Below are 23,577 nucleotides of genomic sequence, written 5' to 3' on the forward strand. Positions count from 1 at the left end.
ACCTAACGGCCCGGGTTCGATTCCCGGCTGGGTCGGGGATTTTCTCCGCTTAGGGACTAGGTGTCGTGTTGTCCCCATCGACACACAAGTCGCCGCAGTGGCGTCAAGTCAAAAGACTTGCACCGGGCGAACGGTCTACCCGTCGGAAGGCCCTAGCCACACGGCATTTCCATTTACCATAGAAATCAACGTGGGACGTACGACTGATGTATCCTTTTGGACAGAACGGCGAAATGTTGCATTAATGGTTATAGCAGCAGATGACGGACTCGAGTGCTTTGCTAACTGCACGACATCGCCTGCAGCACCTCTCCTGGGCTCGTGACCATATCGGTTGGGCTCTGGACAACTGGAGAACCGTGGCCTGGTCAGATGAGTCCTGATTTCAACTGATAAGAGCTGATGTAGGGTTCGATTTGGTTTAGACCCCACGAGGCCATGGGTCCAAGCTGTCATTAAGGCACTGTGCGAGGTGGTGGTGGCTCCATAATGGTGTGGGCTCTGTTTAAGTGGAATGGACTAGGTCCTCTGGTCCAAGTCAACCGATCATTGACTGGAACCGATTACGTTCGGCTTCTTGGAGACTACCTGTAGCCATTCATGGACGTTATGTTCCCAAACAACGACGTCATGTCACCGGGTCGCAAGCGTTCAGGACTGGTTTGAAGAACATTCTGGACAACTCGAGCGAATGCTTTGGTCACCCAGATCGCCCGGCATGAATCCCATCTAACATTTATGCGACATAATCGAGAGGCCAGTTCGTGCACAAGATCCTGCACCAGCAGCACTTTCGAAATTACGGACGGCAGTAGAGGCAGCGAGGCCTGGTATTTATGCAGGTGAGTTCCAACGCCTTAAAAATGCTCTTAACAAAGTGAAGGAGTTGCCCGACAGAAACTTCTTTGATTCAGTCATAAGCTCCATAAGATTACTCGTAAGGTTTTTAATGTGTTCGGCCGGTTTTTGTATATGCATAAACTCACTTGTCTGCGTCCTTTCTGTACTAATGTTAAGACACGTGACTCTTTGTAGAGGTTATATTTGGACCTAGTATTTTATTCACGCTTTGAAGTATTTTTGAGAAAATAGAGGTATTGTTAGTAGTAAGTGACATTAATGGTCACAAACCGCCTGACAAAAAAGGTGAAGCAGCCAAAGGGAGAGGTGGAAACGAAATAAAGCTTGACAGGTTGAGAGGGTATTTTGTGATGTTATTTCAATAATTACAATACCTAGTCAAATTTACATTCAGAGAACTTGGCTGTATGGATCCACTTATCGGTGTGACACTGCTCCATTTATGGCCTAGAGTCACGCACTGATTCCATTGGGCATGATCTCATAAAGCCGTTGTATCCCCTTCTGACGCAAGCAGACCTGAAAAAGTTGTACCTGATCACTGAAAATGCTGTATACGAACAATGGGACGGTGCTGTCGTCCGACCTGGTCCTACATATTTTCTGTTGGGGACATCTGCTGATATAGACATTTTATAGAGTGAACATCCATGTTTGCACGAGCATTGTTCTATTGAAAAATTGTACGACTACGCTGTTGCGTTAGAGGCAACGCATGAGGACGCAGAATGTCCGTGACGTACCTTTGTGCTGCCAGAATTCCATCGGTCACCACCGGCCGGGATCTGAAGCTGTACCCAATAGTTCTCCACTCAACGATGCCAGGAAAAACAACGCTGAGCCTTTCCAAAACATTGAAAGTCTACGACCTCCTTCCAGGTCACCGCCATATTCGCCAACGATGGTCATCCAAAGCAACTCAGATCCTCGATTCATCGCCGAACAACGTGTGACACCATTCAAAACAGCACTCCATGCTCCTCAGTGACACCATCTCTCCAAACGCAGCCATTTGTGTTGTGCTGTCAACGGCAGTCTACGCAAGGGACAGTAATTCTATTGTTCGGGTGCTGCTAGTCTCCGGCCAGCGGTGCAAAAATAACGTGAGTCTCTTACTTGCTCTCGGATGCCAGGCGCAAATTTGAAACGCTTACGATGTGATTAGTACAGATTAAGGAGATTCTGCCTTGTGGTGCTCAGAGGCGGTCGACCAGAACTTTGGTGAAAATGCTGTTCCCTTGCTGTCCAACATCGGACCTCTATCACATCCGAATGCCCGACAAATTTGGATATTGCACAGTTCGACTAGACAGCCAAATAGAGACCTACAATGAGGCTCCTTTCAAACGCTATCAGGTTCTAATAACAGCCCGTCGCTGTGGCCGAGCGGATCTAGGCGCTTCAGTCCGGAACCGCGCTTCTGCTTCGGTCGCAGGTTCGAATCTTGCCTCGGGTATGGATGTGTGTGATGTCCTTAGGTTAGTTAGGTTTAAGTAGTTCTAAGTCTAGCGGACTGATGACCTCAGATGTTAAGTCCCATTTGAATCATTTCTCGCTAATAACACTACCTCTCATGGGTATGCGGAATATCTATGTCCTCCATAGCAGTTACTCAACATCTGGGGCGACCACCATCCTTTTAAACTCTACCAGTCCTAGAACAATACTAAACACGAACAGCGGTAATGCATCCTGGTGAACGTTCTACCTGTCGGAGGGAACTGCACCTCTAATCGTTTACACACCCCCAATGGTGTATATATGTACGAATTTACGTTGAAATCTGCCCATCTCTTCTAGGTGCTTCACTTTTTTTATATCAGGCATTGCATACAACGTGAAATAGTTGTGAATGGACCACATTTTCTGAAAAGGTCTCTGATGCTCTAGCACTAACACAAGATCTTTCTCTACTGATTCTTTCGAGATATTCATTCCAATTTCTTATATTTTCTTCTTTTTCGTTGCGGATTTCTATATATTCAGCTCTTCCCTAATTTCCGAATTTCTAAATCTGCCGGGTCTTATGCATTCCTTCACTGCTGTCAGAAACCTCACCCCCGTTGTTTGTATGCGACTTTCTTGACACGATTCGCTCCCGCAAGCAGGCACTGGTACTACTAGTATCTTATAGATACTAAATACCTCTTAAAATACTAATAGTATACACTGGATTTCCACAAATAGGGCAGACCCGTATATAGTGATCCCCCAGGGCAGTGTGTTACCCCTGTAATGTCTCGCCAGTCGGTGGTGCTATCTCTCGATGGAATTTTATACTGTGTCCTGCTTATGTTCCAAGCGCCATTTGAATATGTGGTGAGGTGATCTGTTGTTTTGTTTTGAAGCTAACTGAGAAAATCGACTCTGTGAATATCTGCTTGGGACAACTACTATTTATAGTTGGTATATTGGTTAGCTGCATCTTAAACTTAGTCACCTCTATGTTTCCAGAGTTTAAGGCGTGTCAGACATTTTTTGCTATCTTTCTCTAGCCTGAGATCGTCCCGGGCAAGATGGTCCTGTTTTTCTTCAAGAGGGCCGCTTTGCACCAAACATATTCAAACTTACGCCCGGAGTTTTCTCTCGCAGGTAAATCTTAAATAGCTAGAAATCGACATCGTAAGACTTCACAACAGTGCTAAAGCCCAACAGAAATATGGTATGCTATTGAATCAGTGAGAAGTGGCGAAATGGGCTGCAAGAAAGTAAGTAAAATATTTAGTACTCTCAGAATGACATTGAAGAGACTAGTCAACAACTTAAATCAAGACGCAACCGAAGACAAAACGAGCTATTTTCACCACTGAACAGGAGAAGGGTTAAAAAGGCATGATTTTGAAAATGGAAAGAGTGTTCTTTGGCTTTGCGGTTAGAGATGAAAGAAGTCTTGCTTTTATGTGGCTAAGAAAAACAAAATTAAACATCGTTTCAACAAAGAATCTGATTGGTTCTAGGGATTCAAGGATCGTCACCCAGAATTGATACTGAAATCGCCCCAAAGCGACATCTGTCGTTAGAACTCAGGTCTTTAACAAGCCTAACGTAGATAAATTTTTCTCCGCATTAAAAACCCTACTGGATGAAAAATAGTTTCGACCCCAACGAATGTTTAACGCCGATGAGACTGGTGTAACTACTATCCAAAAAAAATCGGGTAAGGTCACCGCGTTGCAAGAAAAGAAGCAAGTAGGAACCGTTACATCTGCGGAATGTGGAGTTCTGTCCACAGCAGTCATTTGTATGTCAGCTGAGCGGCATTTCATCCCGCCGGTGATTATTTTCCATCGCATCCGGATGAAAGCCGAGTTGGCAACATTATTTTCTTGTAATTCGTCAGGTATGATGCAATTGGAAAGTTTTTCTTCATGGTTTGACCATTTCCTTAGACGATGTGATCCACCAGACAAGGACCCTGCTCGTCTCATATTGGATGTTCGCATGACACACATGAAGAATCTGGACATCATCATGCGTGAAAAGGAAAGCAAAGTGACAACAGATACAATTTCGCCTCACTGCAGCCATAAATTGCAGCCATTGAATGTGTCACTCATGTTTCCACTTAACACATGTGTTTACTATAGAGAAGTTCCTCCTCAACAATCCTAGACGAGCAGTGGCCCTATACCAAGTGAGCAGGCTCTGGGGAGAAGCATATATAAGGGCGGAAATACCTGTAACAGCCATTAATGGACTTAAAAGTGTGCCATTTCTACTTTGTTGCGCTCCAACGGGAAGTCTTTCATCGCCACTTACACAGACACAAAAAAAAAATTGCATCACTTCGGTTCCGAGAGATCTGGAACCTGTACGGAAAATTGGAATAGAGATCAACATAAACATCATTTCCGCCCTATTTATTGCCCATGAAAACGACACATTGCATGTTGTACCACCATACAGCGAGACCTTCAGAGGTGATGGTCCAGACTGCTGTACACACCAGTGCCTCTGATACCCAGTAGCACGTCCTCTTGCATTGATGCCTGCCTGTGTTCGTCGTGGCATACTATCCACAAGTTCATCAAGGTCCAAATTCTCCTACTCCTCAACGGCAATTCGGTGTAGATCCCTCAAAGTGGTTGGTGGGTCACGTCGTCCATAAACAGCCCTTTTCAATCTATCCCACGCATGTTTTATAGAGTTCATGTCTGGAAAACATGCTGGCCACTCTAGTCGAGCGACGTCGTTATCTTGAAGGAAGTCATTCATAAGATGTGCACGATGGGGGCGCGAATTGTCATCCATGAAGACGAATGGCTCGCCAATATGCTGCCGATATGGTTGCACTATCGGTCGGAGGACGGCATTCACGTATCGTACAGCCGTTACGGCGCCCCATGACCATCAGCGCCGAACGTGGGCCCCACATAATGCCACCCCAAAGCAGCAGGGAACTTCCACCTCTGCTGCACTCGCTGGACAGTGTGTCTAAGGCGTTCAGCCTGACTAAGTAGCCTCCAAACACGTCTCCGACGATTGTCTGGCAACAATGGGCACGCGATCGAACCGCGGCATTGACCGTCAAGGTGTGGTTGAACTACAGACAACACGAGCCGTGTACCTCCTTCCTGGTGGAATGACTGGAACTGATCTGCTGTCGGATCCCTTCCGTCTAATAGGCGCTGGTCATGCATGGTTGTTTACATCTTTGGGTGCGTTTAGTGACATCTCTGAATAGTCAAAGGGACTGTGTCTGTGATACAACATCCACAGTCAACGTCTATCTTCAGAAGTTCTGGGAATCGGGGTGATGCAAAGCTCTTTTTGATGTGTGTAATTACTGTTGCCAACTTTTACGGGGCTGGCATTTAATACGGTAATTGCGGCTTTTTGGACGGCGGGACGGTGAGACCTCCAGGCTTACAGTTTGGGAAACCAGTCGTGGTGCTAGGAGAAACGATCACGGAGGAAAACCGTCTACACATTCGACGGCTTCCCACAGCCACATTTGAACTCACCAGTTCAGAATCTAACTGATTTACGCTATCTTGTGGCTGTCTTAATTTAACTGATTGGTAAATATTAAAATTGATCCGTCTCCACCAATGATGGTCCTTTACCTATGCAACACAAATATGGGTCCATATGTCTGAGAACATTTGATACCAATGAACGAATTTGCTGATAAGTTTATCGACTTGTCACTTAACTAGGCAACAGGCCAGTGGTTACTGTCATTGGAATCGTAGTTACGTAACCTATCTTAATCCGTGATTAGGTACATGATTATTACGAAATTAAACAATCTTTCTTTGTATGGGACAGGACGGCGCAACTTTTGAGGCTTCTCCATGCGCGTTATATATTTCAGAAATGTCTCACGTTTACTAGCTAATATTGATTTGCAGTTATTGTGCAAAAACATCAGAGCTTCATTTACAGAACTTTGATGCTTGTAGCCCGATGAATAACTTTCATCTTTGTTCCACGAACCCCTTATCACTATTCTTTTGGATGCAAAGAGATTACAAATATAGCTAATGTGACGAAACTAATTCAAGGTGAAAACAATAGGCCCCTCAGTCTGTTTACCGGAAACTGTACGGTACTACGACATTGCTTCAGGGTATCTCAAATGCTACTTTCGCATCTGACGATGCCTCGCCAACAAGAACTACATGTCTCCACTGTCCTGCAGTTCATTCCTTATGCAACTGAAATACTGAAACCTTCTTCAGTTATCTGTAAATTTAGTTTGTCCTTCAGCATTATATTTTACGAATTATATCTGCCCATGGCCCCAGTATGCAGACGGTCCTTCGAACTGTTTGCTCTAATAAAGGGCTTCCAACTGTGTCAGGACAACCGCCGCGATCCTTCGTTGGACGCTCAGGGCCCTAGGGCAACCTGGGTGGCGTCGTGCTGGACTGGAGTGTTACTGGATGCTCCGCCGCACACGTCGCTAGCAATTGAGTCCAGCCAGCCACGCAACGCGGAGGTGTCCTGTGTCCGTGCAACGTGTGGGCCCACAGCATTTGCATACGCATCGTGAAACAAGCATGCGCGGAGTGGTGTGGACGGCTGAAAGCATGTTGCCCTGTTTTTCTTCTGTACAAATCATTATGTCGTCCTCAATGGAATGCTGTTATCAAAAAGAAAGATAAAGCGATAAGGATGTATAATGTCTGTAGCGCTGTGAGGCTGCAGACAACGCAGTTGTGTATAGCGATGCCACTTCGGCAGAAACCTGTTACGAAATGCAGACTGACTTGCAATGCCAATTTTTGGCAGTAAATTTAACCGCAAATACCAGGGTCACTCCAAAAGAAATGCACACTCTTTTTGTAAAAATACAGCTTTCATTCTGCATGAGTGATAGTTTTACAGTGTGTAGATGCATCCTTCCCACTTAGTTCAACCTGTTCCCGTGAGTGGCGCCGTCGCAGCATGTCTCCAAGATGGCCGCTACACTTGACGTTCGTCAGAAGCAGCGTGCTGCCATAGAATTCCTGTGCTGTGAAAACGACACGGTGGGAAATATCCACAAGAGGTTGAGAAAGGTGTATGGAGATGCTGCTGTCAATTGCAGTAGAGTTAGTCGGTGAGCAAGCAGGTTACGTGATGAAAGTGGGCACGGCAATATTGAGGACTGTCCTCGCAGTGGCAGGCCTCGTACAGCACACACTCCAGACAACGTGCAGAGAGTTGAATTGGTGACTGCTGACAGACGCATCACAGTGAACGAATTGTCACGCTACGTTGGGTTAGGGGAAGGAAGGGTTTACAGAATACTGAAAGTGTTGGCGTTAAAAAAGGTTTGTACCAGGTGGGTTCCCAGGATGTTGACAGTGGTTCACAAAGAAACAAGAAAAACGGTATGCAGCGAACTTTTGGAACAGTACGAGAATGGTGCAGATGAATTTCTTGGAAGAACTGCGACAGGTGATGAAACATGGCTCCATCATTTTTCACCAGAGACGAAGAGGTAATCAATCGAGTGGCATCATGCAAATTCACCCAAGAAAAAAAATTCAAAACCACACCTTCTGGTGGAAAAGTTATGGCTAAGGTGTTTTTCGATTCCGAAGCACTCTTGCTTGTGGACATCATGCCAAGTGGAACCACCATAAATTCTGATGCATATGTGATGACACTGAAGAAACTTCAAGCTCGACTGAGTCGTGTTCGACCCTATCGGAAAAAGCAGGATGTTTTGCTGTCGCACGACAATGCAAGGCCACATGTCAATCAAAAAACCATGAAAGCGATCGCAAAACTCTGATGGACAACACTGAAACACCCGCCTTACAGTCCTGACCTGGCTCCACGTGATTATCATCTCGTTGGGAAACTGAAAGACTCTCTTCGTGGAACAAGGTTTGAAGATGATGACTGTCTTGGGCACTCTGCCAAACAGTGGCTCCGACATGTTGGTCCAGAATTTTACCGTGCGGGTATACAGGCGCTGGTTCCAAGATAGCGTAAGACAGTTGAGAGGGATGGAAATTATGTGGAGAAACGAAAATATTGTTCCTAAAGGATGTATCTACGCACTGTAAAACTTTCAAACATGTAGAATAAAAGATGTATTTTTTTTAAATGTGTAATGATAGTAATTAGGTGTGTTTTAACGGCCAGTTCCAAGTCTTTCAAGTAGACAGCTCTTCCTTGACTTGGGTGTCCATAAATTACCCCAGGAATCGTACTGGAGAAAGGCAACATACAGATGATTGTGAAAGCCAAACCATGTGTAGTGGCTGGTGAATCATCACATCATTGAGAGGTGAACGCTAGGTTGAAGGTAGATAGTAATATCCCGTGGTCCGATCAAGCACGCACTATGCCTCTAGATGATCAGCCCTACTCTAAATACTAGTAAATGTAATGTACGAGTACGGCATTCAAATAGCCAAAGAAGCTCCGATATCATTTCGAGATGAACGGTCACAAGAATCGGTTACAACTTTCTAGGACCTATGGGGTTTCTGTCCGAAGTGGCTTACAATAAATCCAGCAGCAGGAAACGCATATTTCTTGGAAGCACCCTGAGGTACTGGATTGAGGCACTGTAGTTCATGCTCGAAAGACGTCGGTTATAAGACCTTCGAACAGTTCTTGAATATTGTTTCTCAGTCCGTGGCACCGCTACCACACTGGATTAACAGAAGTGGTAGAAGAAAGTCAAACAAGAAAAAAATTGTTTTAATCTATAATCGTACTTTCACTTTGTCACTTGACAAAACAAAAATGTAACTTCAGAACAAATCTTTTTTTCTACATCTACATCTACATGGACACTCTGCAAATCACATTTAAGTGCCTGGCAGAGGGTTCATCGAACCATCTTCACAATTCTCTATTATTCCAATCTCGTATAGTGCGCGGAAAGAGTAGACACCTATATCTTTCCCTACGAGCTCTGATTTCGCTTATTTTATCATGGGGATCGTTCTCCCTATGTAGGTCAGCGTCGACAAAATATTTTCGCATTCGGAGGAGAAAGTTGGTGATTGGAATTTCGTGAGAAGATTCCATCGCAACGACAAACGCCTTTCTTTTAATGATGTCCAGCCCTAATCCTGTATCATTTCAGTGATACTCTCTCCCATATTTCGGGATAATACAAAACGTGCGGCCCTTCTTCGAACTTTTTCGATGTATTCGGTCAGTCCTATCTGGTAAGGATCCCATACCGCGCAACAGTATTCTAAAAGAGCACGGACAAGCGTACTGTAGGCAGTCTCCTTAGCAGATCTGTTACATTTTGTAAATGTCCTGCTAATAAAACGCAGTCTTTGACTAGCCTTCCCCGCAACATTATCTACGTGTTCCTTCCAGTATATGTTGTTCGGAATTGTAATTCCTAGATATTTAGTTGAATTTACGGCATTTAGATTTGACTGCTTTATCGTGTAACCGAAGTTTAACGAATTACTTTTAGCACTCATGTGGATGACCTCACACTTTTCGTTATTTAGGGTCAACTGCAAATTTTCTTACCATTCAGATATCTTTTATAAATCGTTTTGCAGTTTGTTTTAATCTTCTGATGACTTTATTAGTCGATAAACGACAGCGTCATCTGCAAACAACCGAAGACGGTTTGCTCAGAGTGTCTGCCAAATCGTTTATATAGATAAGGAACAGCAAAAGGCCTATAACACTACCTAGGGGAACGCCAGAAATCACTTCTGTTTTACTCGGTGACTTTCCGTCAATTACTACGAACTGTGACCTCTATGAAAGGAAATCACAAATGCACTCACATAACCGAGATCATATTCCATGCGCACGTAATTTCACTACACGCCGCTTGTGTGGTACAGTGTCAAAAGCCTTCCGGAAATCCAGAAATACGGAATCTATCTGAAATCCCTTGTCAATAGCACTCTGGAGCTACTGCATCAGCATACTCTGAAACTAACCTAACTGATATACAGTCTGGACCAGAAGACTTGCTTATATGATATTTACTTCTGCGCTACTCATGTTGGCAGCTGTTCTCGATTCGAATTCAGGAATATTTACTTAGTCGTCTTTTGTGAAGGCATTTCGGAAGGCTGTGTTTAGTAACACTGCTTTGGCAGCACTGTGTTCGATAGTATCTCCATTGCTATCGCGCAGAGAAGGCAATGATTGTTTCTTGCCGCTAACATACTTCGCATACGACCAGAATCGCTTTGGATTTTCTGCCAGGTTTAGAGACAACGTTTCGTTGTGGAAACTGTTATAAGCATCTCGCATTGAAGTCCACGCTAAATTTCGAGCTTGTGTAAAAGATCGCCAATCTTGGGGATTTTGCATCTGTTTAAATTTGGCATGTTTGTTCCGTTGTTTCTGCAACAGTGTTCTAACCCGTTTTTTGTTGGCCGCTGTTCGAACCGGGTGCATGTCGGGAATATGTAATTCAAAGAAGAGATGCCAGATTCGTCACTGATTCGATTACCCAACATGAGGCTGTCACAGAAATGCTCAAAAAAACTCCAGTAGGAGATTTTACAAGAGAGACAATATGCAGTGCAGGGAGGTTTACTCTTAACATTCCGAGATTGTGCACTCATAATCAATCAGGAAAAATACTGCCTTCTCCATCATACATCTCGCGTCATGACCACGACGCTAAAATTATAGAAATTTGTAGCGATACGGAGATGTCCGCCTATCTTTCTTCTGCTATCTGTGAATGAAATAGTGGATTAGGAGGGAAGGTGTTACGCGAAACAGTATGTAGTCTCTGCTTTATTTTAAAGGTTCATTCAGATGAAATTTCCAGTTTGTTGTGAGCTTAACTTTAAAATGTGCTTTCCAATCAAATTATACGAGATAAGCATTGCTTAGCAGAAAAAAATTAGGTACCGGCATTACACAATATTACTTCGTATTTTGGTATATAATTTTTTTTCTCATTTTTCTTTCAGACGCAAGAAAAATTGTCGCTTTGCTGTGAGTGTTGATTCTGTGTGTGTATGACATCTGCACCTCATCTATGTGCAAAATTGGTGCATCTGGACATGAGGCTGAGGCGTGCCAGGGAAGCGTCAGCTACCGTCCGACTGTCTTCGTCAAACTCTCCTCACCGTTGGGCCTGAAGCGTGCGTGTACACAAAGGGGCGTCTCCCGTAACGTGAAGGTAGGCAGAGGCGAGCTGATGTGTCTCTGGTCTGTCACTACAGACGCACACGTTGCTTCTGCCGTTATTAAACTATACTTAACGGAATACAACGCGAGTCCGAGGACGATGGGGGCCTGTCACGTAAGCGAAGGGCGACGGGTCAGTGACTGTCGTCTGAAGGAAAGCGAGATTTAACTGCAGAACACATAGTCTAAAGACAGAGCAACCTAGGAGAGGGAACTGGAAAGATGTTATAGGGCGCATCAACAGTAATCAGCATAGCTGTATATGATATCTCTTCTTATACTATACACTTTGTATTTACATCTGTACTCCGCAAACCATCTTTCAGTGCATGGCAGAGGGTACTTCTGGTACGACTACCTTTTCCCCACTATCCTGTTCCATTCACGGTAAAGTTCTATAAAAAGCCTAATTTCTCTGACTTTCTCGTGGTGGTCATTAAGCGAAATGTACGTAGGTGGAAGTCAGATGTTGCCTGTCTCTTCCTGGACGATACGATCTCGAAGTTTCAATAATAAACTTCTCCGAGATACATAACACCTCTCTCGTGGCGTCTGTCACTGCTGTCTTCTCCATGGCGCTCTCGCGATTATTACACGATCTCATGATAAAACGTGGCATTCTTCTTTGGATATTCCCTATCTCTTCCGTTAATCCTACTTGCTAAGGGTCACAGAAGCCTGTTGCGGGCTTTCGAGTAATAAATTGAAAAGATGAGTGGTGATGGCTCTCAACCACGTACCCTCCGCCTCAGAGTTGCAATATTATAAATTTTGGCTGGTTTCGTTTTCTAGGGGTTGGGACACGTAGTTGGCGCATTACAGGCCTAATAATGCTGAGTCTACAGTATACAATATGAATATACATATAAATCGAATGGTCGAAGGTTCCTATCACTCGGAAATTGCGAATTTAGAACGTGACAAAGACGTTTATAAATGAAAGATTGCAATTAAATAAAATCTGCAGGTACTGTCTTAATGATTTTAAATGATGAGTACGATAGTAGAAGTACTTTTGAGAATGCGGTATATTTCTGCAAAACACTTATTGGTGTCGATGGTCCAGCAATTAAATTAAATATGAGTTGAATAAGAGGGAAACAATAGATTCCTACTGTACGTAATTAGTTATGAACGACAACATAGCTCGCGAGATATTCACCTCTAAACGCACACTACGTCTTCACTGTACAAGCCACGGAAATCTCACAAGTTGTGTCGCGACAACGCGCAAACCGCTCCACACTCTCCAAGTCCCTCCGTGCGTCCGTCGGACCGTTCTGTCGAGGACTCTCCCCGTGTCCTGTGCGACCGTCCCTCGCGCTGCACTGTTCCGAACTACATCTACATCTACATCTACATTGATACTCCGCAAGCCACCCAACGGTGTGTGGCGGAGGGCACTTTACGTGCCACTGTCATTACCTCCCTTTCCTGTTCCAGTCGCGTATGGTTCGCGGGAAGAACGACTGTCTGAAAGCCTCCGTGCGCGCTCTAATCTCTCTAATTTTACATTCGTGATCTCCTCGGGAAGTATAAGTAGGGGGAAGCAATATATTCGATACCTCATCCAGAAACGCACCCTCTCGAAACCTGGACAGCAAGCTACACCGCGATGCAGAGTGCCTCTCTTGCAGAGTCTGCCACTTGAGTTTATTAAACATCTCCGTAACGCTATCACGGTTACCAAATAACCCAGTGACGAAACGCGCCGCTCTTCTTTGGATCTTCTCTATCTCCTCCGTCAACCCGACCTGGTACGGATCCCACACTGATGAGCAATACTCAAGTATAGGTCGAACGAGTGTTTTGTAAGCCACCTCCTTTGTTGATGGACTACATTTTCTAAGCACTCTCCCAATGAATCTCAACCTGGTACCCGCCTTACCAACAATTAATTTTATATGATCATTCCACTTCAAATCGTTCCGTACGCATACTCCCAGATATTTTACAGAAGTAACTGCTACCAGTGTTTGTTCCGCTATCATATAATCATACAATAAAGGATCCTTCTTTCTATGTATTCGCAATACATTACATTTGTCTATGTTAAGGGTCAGTTGCCACTCCCTGCACCAAGTGCCTATCCGCTGCAGATCTTCCTGTATTTCGCTACAATTTTCTAATGCAGCAACTTCTCTGTATACTACAGCATCATCCGTGAAAAGCCGCATGGAACTTCCGACACTATCTACTAAGTCATTTATATATATTGTGAAAAGCAATGGTCCCATAACACTCCCCTGTGGCACGCCAGAGGTTACTTTAACGTCTGTAGACGTCTCTCCATTGATAACAACATGCTGTGTTCTGTTTGCTAAAAACTCTTCAATCCAGCCACACAGCTGGTCTGATATTCCGTAGGCTCTTACTTTGTTTATCAGGCGACAGTGCGGAACTGTATCGAACGCCTTCCGGAAGTCAAGAAAAATAGCATCTACCTGGGAGCCTGTATCTAATATTTTCTGGGTCTCATGAACAAATAAGGCGAGTTGGGTCTCACACGATCGCTGTTTCCGGAATCCATGTTGATTCCTACATAGTAGATTCTGGGTTTCCAGAAACGACATGATACGCGAGCAAAAAACATGTTCTAAAATTCTACAAGAGATCGACGTAAGAGATATAGGTCTATAGTTTTGCGCATCTGCTCGACGACCCTTCTTGAAGACTGTGACTATCTGTGCTCTTTTCCAATCATTTGGAACCGTCCGTTCCTCTAGAGACTTGCGGTACACGGCTGTTAGAAGGGGGGCAAGTTCTTTCGCGTACTCTGTGTAGAATCGAATTGGTATCCCGTCAGGTCCAGTGGACTTTCCTCTATTGAGTGATTCCAGTTGCTTTTCTATTCCTTTGACACTTATTTCGATGTCAGCCATTTTTTCGTTTGTGCGAGGATTTAGAGAAGGAACTGCAGTGCGGTCTTCCTCTGTGAAACAGCTTTGGAAAAAGGTGTTTAGTATTTCAGCTTTAGGCGTGTCATCCTCTGTTTCAATGCCATCATCATCCCGTAGTGTCTGGATATGCTGTTTCGAGCCACTTACTGATTTAACGTAAGACCAGAACTTCCTAGGATTTTCTGTCAAGTCGGTACATAGAATTTTACTTTCGAATTCAATGAACGCTTCACGCATAGCCCTCCTTACGCTAACTTTGACATCGTTTAGCTTCTGCTTGTCTGAGAGGTTTTGGCTGCGTTTAAACTTGGAGTGGAGCTCTCTTTGCTTTCGCAGTAGTTTCCTAACTTTGTTGTTGTACCACGGTGGGTTTTTCCCGTCCCTCACAGTTTTACTCGGCACGTACCTGTCTAAAACGCATTTTACGATTGCCTTGAACTTTTTCCATAAACACTCAACATTGTCAGTGTCGGAACAGAAATTTTCGTTTTGATCTGTTAGGTAGTCTGAAATCTGCCTTCTATTACTCTTGCTAAACATTCACTTCGGTAGTCGCCTCCCTTAGTAACAAGCGCTGTGATTGGCTAGAGCGCTCCCTCCATGTCTCCAAACGTATGTACACTCACAAACGTATTGAAACACATTCGAAATACTGGATTTACATTTAAATAACTTGAAATTAAATAAATATTCCTACGGCCGGACCATAAGCACGCTCTAACACACATCATTAAACACATAAACAAATCAAATAAACATATATCAAAAGAATAGAAACAGAAGGTAGGCCAGTAGCCTAATGTCTCTGTGCTTTCTAAAACACAGCAAATATTTAACCACTTTCTTCATGAATAGTAAATCTCGGATATAAACAAAGACATAGACGAATAAATACAGGGTGATTCAAAAAGAATACCACAACTTTAGGAATTTAAAACTCTGCAACGACAAAAGGCAGAGCTAAGCACTATCTGTCGGCGAATTAAGGGAGCTATAAAGTTTCATTTAGTTGTACATTTGTTCGCTTGAGGCGCTGTTGACTAGGCGTCAGCGTCAGTTGATGCTAAGATGGCGACCGCTCAACAGAAAGCTTTTTGTGTTATTGAGTACGGCAGAAGTGAATCGACGACAGTTGTTCAGCGTGCATTTCGAACGAAGTATGGTGTTAAACCTCCTGATAGGTGGTGTATTAAACGTTGGTATAAACAGTTTACAGAGAATGGGTGTTTGTGCAAAGGGAAAAGTTCTGGACGGCCGAGAACAAGTGATGAAAATGTAGCACGCATCCAGCAAGCATTTGTTCGCAGCCCAGGAAAATCGACTCGCAGAGCTAGCAGAGAGCTGCAAATTCCACAATCAACTGTATGGAGAGTCCTACGAAAAAGGTTAGTTATGAAACCTTATCGTCTGAAATTGGTTCAAGCACTGTCTGCAGCTGCCGCCAGGCAGCCCGTGACAGAGCACTTCATCACCGGCCTCCAAGAAGCCCAGATCTTACCCCCTGCGATTTTTTCTTATGGGGGTATGTTAAGGATATGGTGTTTCGGCCACCTCTCCCAGCCACCATTGATGATTTGAAACGAGAAATAACAGCATCTATCCAAACTGTTACGCCTGATATGCTACAGAGAGTGTGGAACGAGTTGGAGTATCGGGTTGATATTGCTCGAGTGTCCGGAGGGGGCCATATTGAACATCTCTGAACTTGTTTTTGAGTGAAAAAAAACCTTTTTAAATACTCTTTGTAATGATGTATAACAGAAGGTTATATTATGTTTCTTTCATTAAATACACATTTTTAAAGTTGTGGTATTCTTTTTGAATCACCCTGTATATTTATAAGCATGCTGCTACCGTTTTTTCGTGTCACTTTGGAGTACTTATGGTCTGACGAGATCGATAGTAATCGTCCACTTTTGACCTCCAATAACTCATGTACTATTCAAGTTACATGCCTGTAATTCATGCCAATTTAGGTTCACACTAATAGCTTTCTAAAGACACGTCGATCGAAAAAATCTGAAGAACCGTTTAGATTTTGAAAATTCGTTGCTGGATATAATTTACCGTCAGATACTAAACTGTAAACTAATAAAGATATTGAAAATCTGATTACACCATCAGTATCGGAATGCAAATAATGGTAATGTACATGTTTCGTTTTGAGGTATCATGGTTCATCTGGCTACTATTAATTTCTATTCGAACTGTGAAATGTCTGCCATTAATGATCCACAAAGTCCGCCATCTTTGGCACTCCCAGCGGGTCTGCTTCATCGGCACAGCATCACAATGGAATTCCCAGCCACGCGTTTGGATCATGCGCTGGGGCTACCCCTCTCGTCCGGCTAACGTTCGCCACCATGTGTTCGCTGCCGGGCCCCGGCTGGCCGAGCGGCCCGTGCGCCCACGCCAACTTAGAATATTTTCAGGGTACCGCAATTCGCCCGTTACCTCACACTGTACAATACTCAACCATTGGACGAACGAGTATTCTCTAAGCCATTTCTTTTGTGTACGATAAACAAGATCCCAGAATGAGATTTTCACTCTGCAGCGGAGTGTGCGCTGATATGAAACTTCCTCGCAGATTAAAACTGTGTGCCCGACCGAGACTCGAACTCGGGACCTTTGCCTTTCGCGGGCAAGTGCACTACCAACTGAGCTACCGAAGCACGACTCACGCCCGGTACTCACAGCTTTACTTCTGCCAGTACCTCGTCTCCTACCCTCCAAACTTTGTTGGTAGAGCACTTGCCCGCGAAAGGCAAAGGTCCCGAGTTCGAGTCTCGGTCGGGCACACAGTTTTAATCTGCCAGGAAGTTTCATACCAGCGCACACTCCGCTGCAGAGTGAAAATCTCATTCTGGAAACATCCCCCAGGCTGTGGCTAAGCCATGTCTCCGCAATATCCTTTCTTTCAGGAGTGCTAGTTCTGCAAGATTCGCAGGAGAGCTTCTGTAAAGTTTGGAAGGTAGGAGACGAGCTCCTGGCAGAAGAAAAGCTTTGAGGACCGGGCGTGAGTCGTGCTTCGGTAGCTCAGTTGGTAGAGCACTTGCCCGCGAAAGGCAAAGGTCCTGAGTTCGAGTCTCGGTCGGGCACACAGTTTGATAAACAAGATGTTACAAAACGATTCCGACAAATTTCGAGGGGGTGCTGTGGGTGTCTTGCGGAAGGAACAAATTGAGGGTAGGAAGCAGTGTCCGGAAACATCATCCATTGACGCTACAGATCGTCGAACTATATGCGCTGACGCCTGCCACTAGGCCATTTCTTCGGCAGCAAATGTGACTTTGTACGCTGACAAACGGCAAGCGGAACGTCTCGCTACGTTGATTGCTATTCAATGTTCGCGACTGACAGCCACGATCGCGATTGGAGAAGATGGTGCCACCTGCTGCGTAGACAGAGCTCCTGGTGGACGACGGATTTGGATGCGAGTTTCCGTCTAGAGTTTATTTTTCTCATGCATAGTGAAAAACATTGGCTGTTTTACAGGGTTCCAGGAGAAAAATAAACTGCCAATGGAAGCCACATCCGAAATCGTCATCTACGAGCATTGCCTTCAAAGGAGACGTCCACACAGCAACTAGCTTCATCTTCTGGCGATTGTAGCAGCAGTCGTGAACACTGAATAGCAAACAACACTGCAAGACGTTCCGCCTGCGGTTTGTCGGTGTACAAAGTCACGTTTGCTGCCGAAGGGGTTGCCTGGCGACAGGCGCTGGCGCCTATATTTTCAACGCTCTTTGGCATGTGTTCTTAACCTTGATTTATTCCTCAGGCCGCTCTCCACAATTTTTGTCGGTATCGCTTTGTAACACTCTGTTACTGACCCTTAACATAGACAAATGTAATGTATTGCAAATGCATAGAAAGAAGGATCCGTTATTGTATGATTATATGATAGCGGAACAAACACTGGTAGCAGTTACTTCTGTAAAATATCTGGGAGTATGCGTGCGGAACGATTTGAAGTGGAATGATCATATAAAATTAATTGTTGGTAAGGCGGGTACCAGGTTGAGATTCATTGGGAGAGTGCTTAGAAAATGTAGTCCATCAACAAAGGAGGTGGCTTACAAAACACTCGTTCGACCTATACTTGAGTATTGCTCATCAGTGTGAGATCCGTACCAGATCGGGTTGACGGAGGAGATAGACAAGATCCAAAGAAGAGCGGCGCGTTTCGTCACAGGGTTATTTGGTAACCGTGATAGCGTTACGGAGATGTTTAGCAAACTCAAGTGGCGGACTCTGCAAGAGAGGCGCTCTGCATCGCGGTGTAGGTTGCTCGCCAGGTTTCGAGAGGGTGCGTTTCTGGATGAGGTATCGAATATATTGCTTCCCCCTACTTATACCTCCCGAGGAGATCACGAATGTAAAATTAGAGAGATTCTTCCCGCGAACCATACGCGACTGGAACAGAAAATGGAGGTAATGACGGTGGCACATAAAGTGCCCTCCGCCACACACCGTTGGGTGGCTTGCGGAGTATAAATGTAGGTAGATGTATACCTCTTTTAAGATGCTCACAATGAACTCAGCAAGCATTTGCGTTTCCTACAATTTATTTTACGTGAGCATTCCACTTTAGGTCGGTCCGGATGGTTACGAGCTCATCCTCCAGGCTGTGAACACCTAAGGGATATCTAGCAGCTGCCGTGTCATCGTTTGCCTTGCGGCGTCAGCAGATTAGGCTTGGCATGGTTTGTGGTCAGCTCAGTGCTCTCCCGGCCGTTTTGTAGACTTTACAGACCGTGGATCTACTACTACTCGGTCAGATAGGTCCCAAATTGGCCTCACGAGTCTGAGTGTACCCCGTTCCAGTCCTTCCACCAATGAACTCTCCCTTCCCGTGTCGGGTATCGGACCTGGGTCATCCGCATAGCAGACATCTATGATGGCCACTCAACTACAAAGGTGGACCCGGATGGTTACGCTTAGATATTTTGCTGTTTCTAGCGATTTGTTCCCAAAAGCACGGTCGAACGGTAGTGCACCTCATCGCCTATTTCTACAAAGTACGTTATATTTACTTAGGTTCAGAGCCAGACGCCAGTGCCAACACAAAGCGTTGACTCCCTGCACGCCTTTCTGTTCTTTGCCACAGTCTTCCGGCGTTCCTACCTCCCTATAGACAACAGCATCGTCCGGGAAAAGCCACACGGAACTTCCAACATTATCCACTACATCATTAATACTTTAATACAAACTGTGAAAACTTGGGATTCTATAACATATCTGAAATCACCGTCACATCTGTCGATTGTGTTCCTTTATGATCGACGTGTTGAGTTCCATCTGCAAGGAAATCCTGTATCCCATCACAAATCTGGTCCGATACTTAATAATCTCGACAGTGCAGAATTGTACTGAACGCCTTTTGGAAGTGAAGCACATACAGAGTTTGGATAAACAGATGTAAACTCCACAAATACAATACAACACGTTGTAATGCGTATACTGGGTATACAAATCGTCGTATACAAACTCATCGGCATTCAAAACAGCTTCCAGTTCTCTCAGAATCGATAAATGCTGCTGCTGTACACTTTTCGAGACAATCTTACACCATTCTCCTTGCAAAATAGTGGCAGGTTCAGGTAACGATGGTGGGGATGAAAAGCAATCAAGGACTCATGGTTTAGTTTTCAGCTGACGTTTCTTATTGTTTCTAGTGAAACATTTCGGTAAAATTTTCATTCACTGTTTTAACATCGCTCAATGTTCCAGTGGCCGCTTGAAATTTTGGTTTTAGCTAATAATTACGTGAAGTTTTGATGGTAGTGTTACTAGTTGTACTGTAGTAGTAGTAATAAAAGCAGTTGCTGTCTTAATAGAGAGAGACAATTTCGAGACTGCTATTGTTAGTTCTATAAATAGTTCTGCTGGTGTGACTGAACTTTAATAACGTAGACAGATAGTTCTTTTTCAGCAACTGTAAAATTTTACCATCAGTGAGAAGTGTGGGCTCTGTCGTAGGTTTGTGAGTAGTGGGTTATGGTGTGGGGTTTGTTCAAAGTATATTCATTTAGGAGGATGCAGTGGGGAAGTCAGTGGGCATTCTAGCGATATCCTCTACTAGGAATGCAGAATCTGTAGTAGAAACAAGTTGATAGAGGAGCAGGAGCGTTAAGATCTGTGCCCTTCAGGTGCAGTTACAACACGCAAAGGAGAAACTAGATAGGTTGAGGAGAGTGAAGGGTGCTGAGGAATTGGAACTGGTAGTTGCAAGAAAGCAGCTAGGAGGAGGAGGTATTCAGACAGTTATACTTTGCATATATGCAATAGATTTAACCAACTGTCAGAGCTGAGTGGAGAGGAGCCTTTGGTAGCTGTAGGTGTAGGAAACATGCAGCAGTCCTCAGCAGCTAGGAGGCCTAGGTCAGTTGCAAAGTCGTTTCCAGGAATTGTCTCAGCGCAGGAAAGTGGGAGGTGACCATCAATATGTGTCACCCAAGTGCATAACCTGACACGAGAAGTGTAACCTGATACACATCTAATCTTATCAGTGACCTTAAGATGAGAAGCTGGTTGTAACCGATCTTGGGCTAGTACTAGCATTGATTACGTAGTGCTTATGATTTGTGGCTTTATCATATCATTCAACATTTGGGATGCGTATCCCTCTTCCCCTAGAGCTCGTATGAACCTTGCTGTCCTACTCAGATGCAGATAGGTACAAACGGACTTTGAGTGTATAAAAAGCAACGGACCTCTTGCAAGGTACGAAGAAAATAGTGGAAAAAGCGTAATAGAACACACATGAACCGTTTTCGCTTTGCTGCTGGTATTATTTGACTCTGGCGCAGATAAATTTCAACATAGTACGGAGACGCTTCATAGAGCACCTTTAAAAATAAATCTGACCATCAGTTGTAAAAAATCCACGTTAGCATTTAAAACAGTTGAAGACAACGAGCTTTTGAACGCGAAAAGAAATATACAGGAGCGCAAATATTTTCCGAAACGTTTTCGATTTGATAATCTTCCTCTCAATATTCTTCTCAGCATAATGTCATCTGCCATCTTCTCCATATGTGCTAAACAGCGTATTCTCTGACATTAATAAATTTTGCTATATGTTTGTAATAAGTTTGAGATAATAAATAGTTTAAATGCTCTATGATACGGGGCTATTTCGAAAGTAAGGTCCGATCGTTCGTGAAATGGAAACCACAGTGAAAATCAAAAGTATTTTATATGCAACAGTTAGCTATAGCTTCCAGCAATTTCTCTACATAGTTGCCTCTCCGTCTGAGACAGTCGTCGTAGCGTGTATCACTTTACAATATCCTCGTCATAGAAGGCAACCGCCTGCACTTCTCGCCAATTCTCTACGCTGATCTGCAGTTAGTTGTCTGTGCCAAAACGTAGACTTCATAGCCAGCGGTTCATGTAAGCATAGATGAAAATCAGAGAGAGAGAAGTCCAAGCTCTATGGAGGGCGATCAAACACTTCCCCTCGAAAACGCTGCAGGGACGTCCTCATTGCCCCTGCAGAGTGTGGCCCATAACTGTCAGGAAGGAGGAAATGCATGACAGTTGTGTTGTGTGGGCTGCATCAAATCAGGCGAAATCCCTCACAGGCACTCATACTTGGCGGGAGACACTGTTTTCTAGGCATCTTTATGTGCTCTCTGAGCGCTCATAACTGAAAAGACAGATGTGACGCGATCAACAGGCATACTGTAGACACTGTCAAACACACCTATGCAAAGCTTTATCAGATTTTCACTGTGGTTTCCATTTCGCCACCGATCGGACCTTACTTTCGGAATACGCCTCGTAATTTCAAAATTGCTCTATTAAGATGAAGTATGGAGCCATTATAATTTGAGAGATCACACCAGTATCGATACATTGGTACGTGTACTTCAGGAGGTTACAAGCTGTGGACAACACAAACGCAGATAGTGACAGTGAAAATAGGAGGAGAAAGTGCACGCCACAAGAGAACAGCCATTTCTGTTGAACAGACTGCGTTTTTTTTTTTAGTAAACGTTCTCATAGAAGTGTTGTACATTTCTTTCTGGGGAGGCAGTGGGCAGTCTGCACCACACACCAAAACGATTTTTGTACATTAAGATACACACTATCTGATCAAAATTATCCAGACGCCAATTAGTGAGACTGATACAGGGTGTGTCCACCCTTCACCTATATAACATTCTGAACCCTGCAAGGAACAATTTCAGCGAGGTGTCTGAATGTCTGCGCTGTTGTGGCAACCCAGTCTTCCGCAAGACCCGAAACCAGAGACAGTAGGGACACTGGATGCTGGGGTCTGGAGAGAAGTTGACGTTTCAAATCACCCAATGGTGTTTTGTTGGGTTCAGACTGGGATTCTGGGCACACCAGTCCATTTCAAGAATGTTGTATGTTGCTATCCACAAATCATTTCTCACACATGCTGCCTTATGGCAGGTTGTATTGGCATGCTGATAATAAATTATCATTGTTCCCAAACTATTCCTCTATTTTACACAGTACACAACGTGAAATGTGTTCACATCCTTCCACATTTTGTCTTAAGCGCAATAAGGTGGCCACATAGTAATCACAAAAAACACCTTCATACTGTAACAGCACTTTCTCCATACTTGACTGTTAGCATTACACATTATGACAGTACACATTCTTCAGGCATTAACCAAACCCAGACCAGTAGATAATAAATGTACATTCTGGTGCACTAGCTCAATTTTATAAAAAATTGCTCATTAACACTCACATTTTTTATTTGCCATAAAATTTATCTAATAATTCAGAATCTACATTTATCATCTACTATCCATTTTACCTAATAATAATATAATATAATATAATAATAGATATAATAAGCTATAATAAAAAGATCATTTATTTTAGATACATTTCCCATAGGCAAGTGTAATGTAATTAAAGATATTAGAGAATTAAGTATTAATTTAATAAACAATTTTTAAAACAGCATTTTTCACAACTTTTTCTTAGTGCAAAATATTGTCCTATTTTTTACTTTTGTGAAAAATGGGTTTTTAGAATTATATTAAAGAATAAGTATATAAAATTATTTACTTTCTGCTTTAGCAGCCATAAGTTTATTATAAGTTGTTGTTTTACATTGTGAATGTAAGTAAATAAATAATGTATTAGTTAAAAAGTACATTTTTTGAAAAAATATTTTTAATATAAAATACAAACTTATTTTTTATAAAACTAATAAATTTTTTTTTCTATATAAATG

Source organism: Schistocerca americana, chromosome 1, assembly GCF_021461395.2.
Source record: "Schistocerca americana isolate TAMUIC-IGC-003095 chromosome 1, iqSchAmer2.1, whole genome shotgun sequence".
Classification (NCBI taxonomy): domain Eukaryota; kingdom Metazoa; phylum Arthropoda; class Insecta; order Orthoptera; family Acrididae; genus Schistocerca; species Schistocerca americana.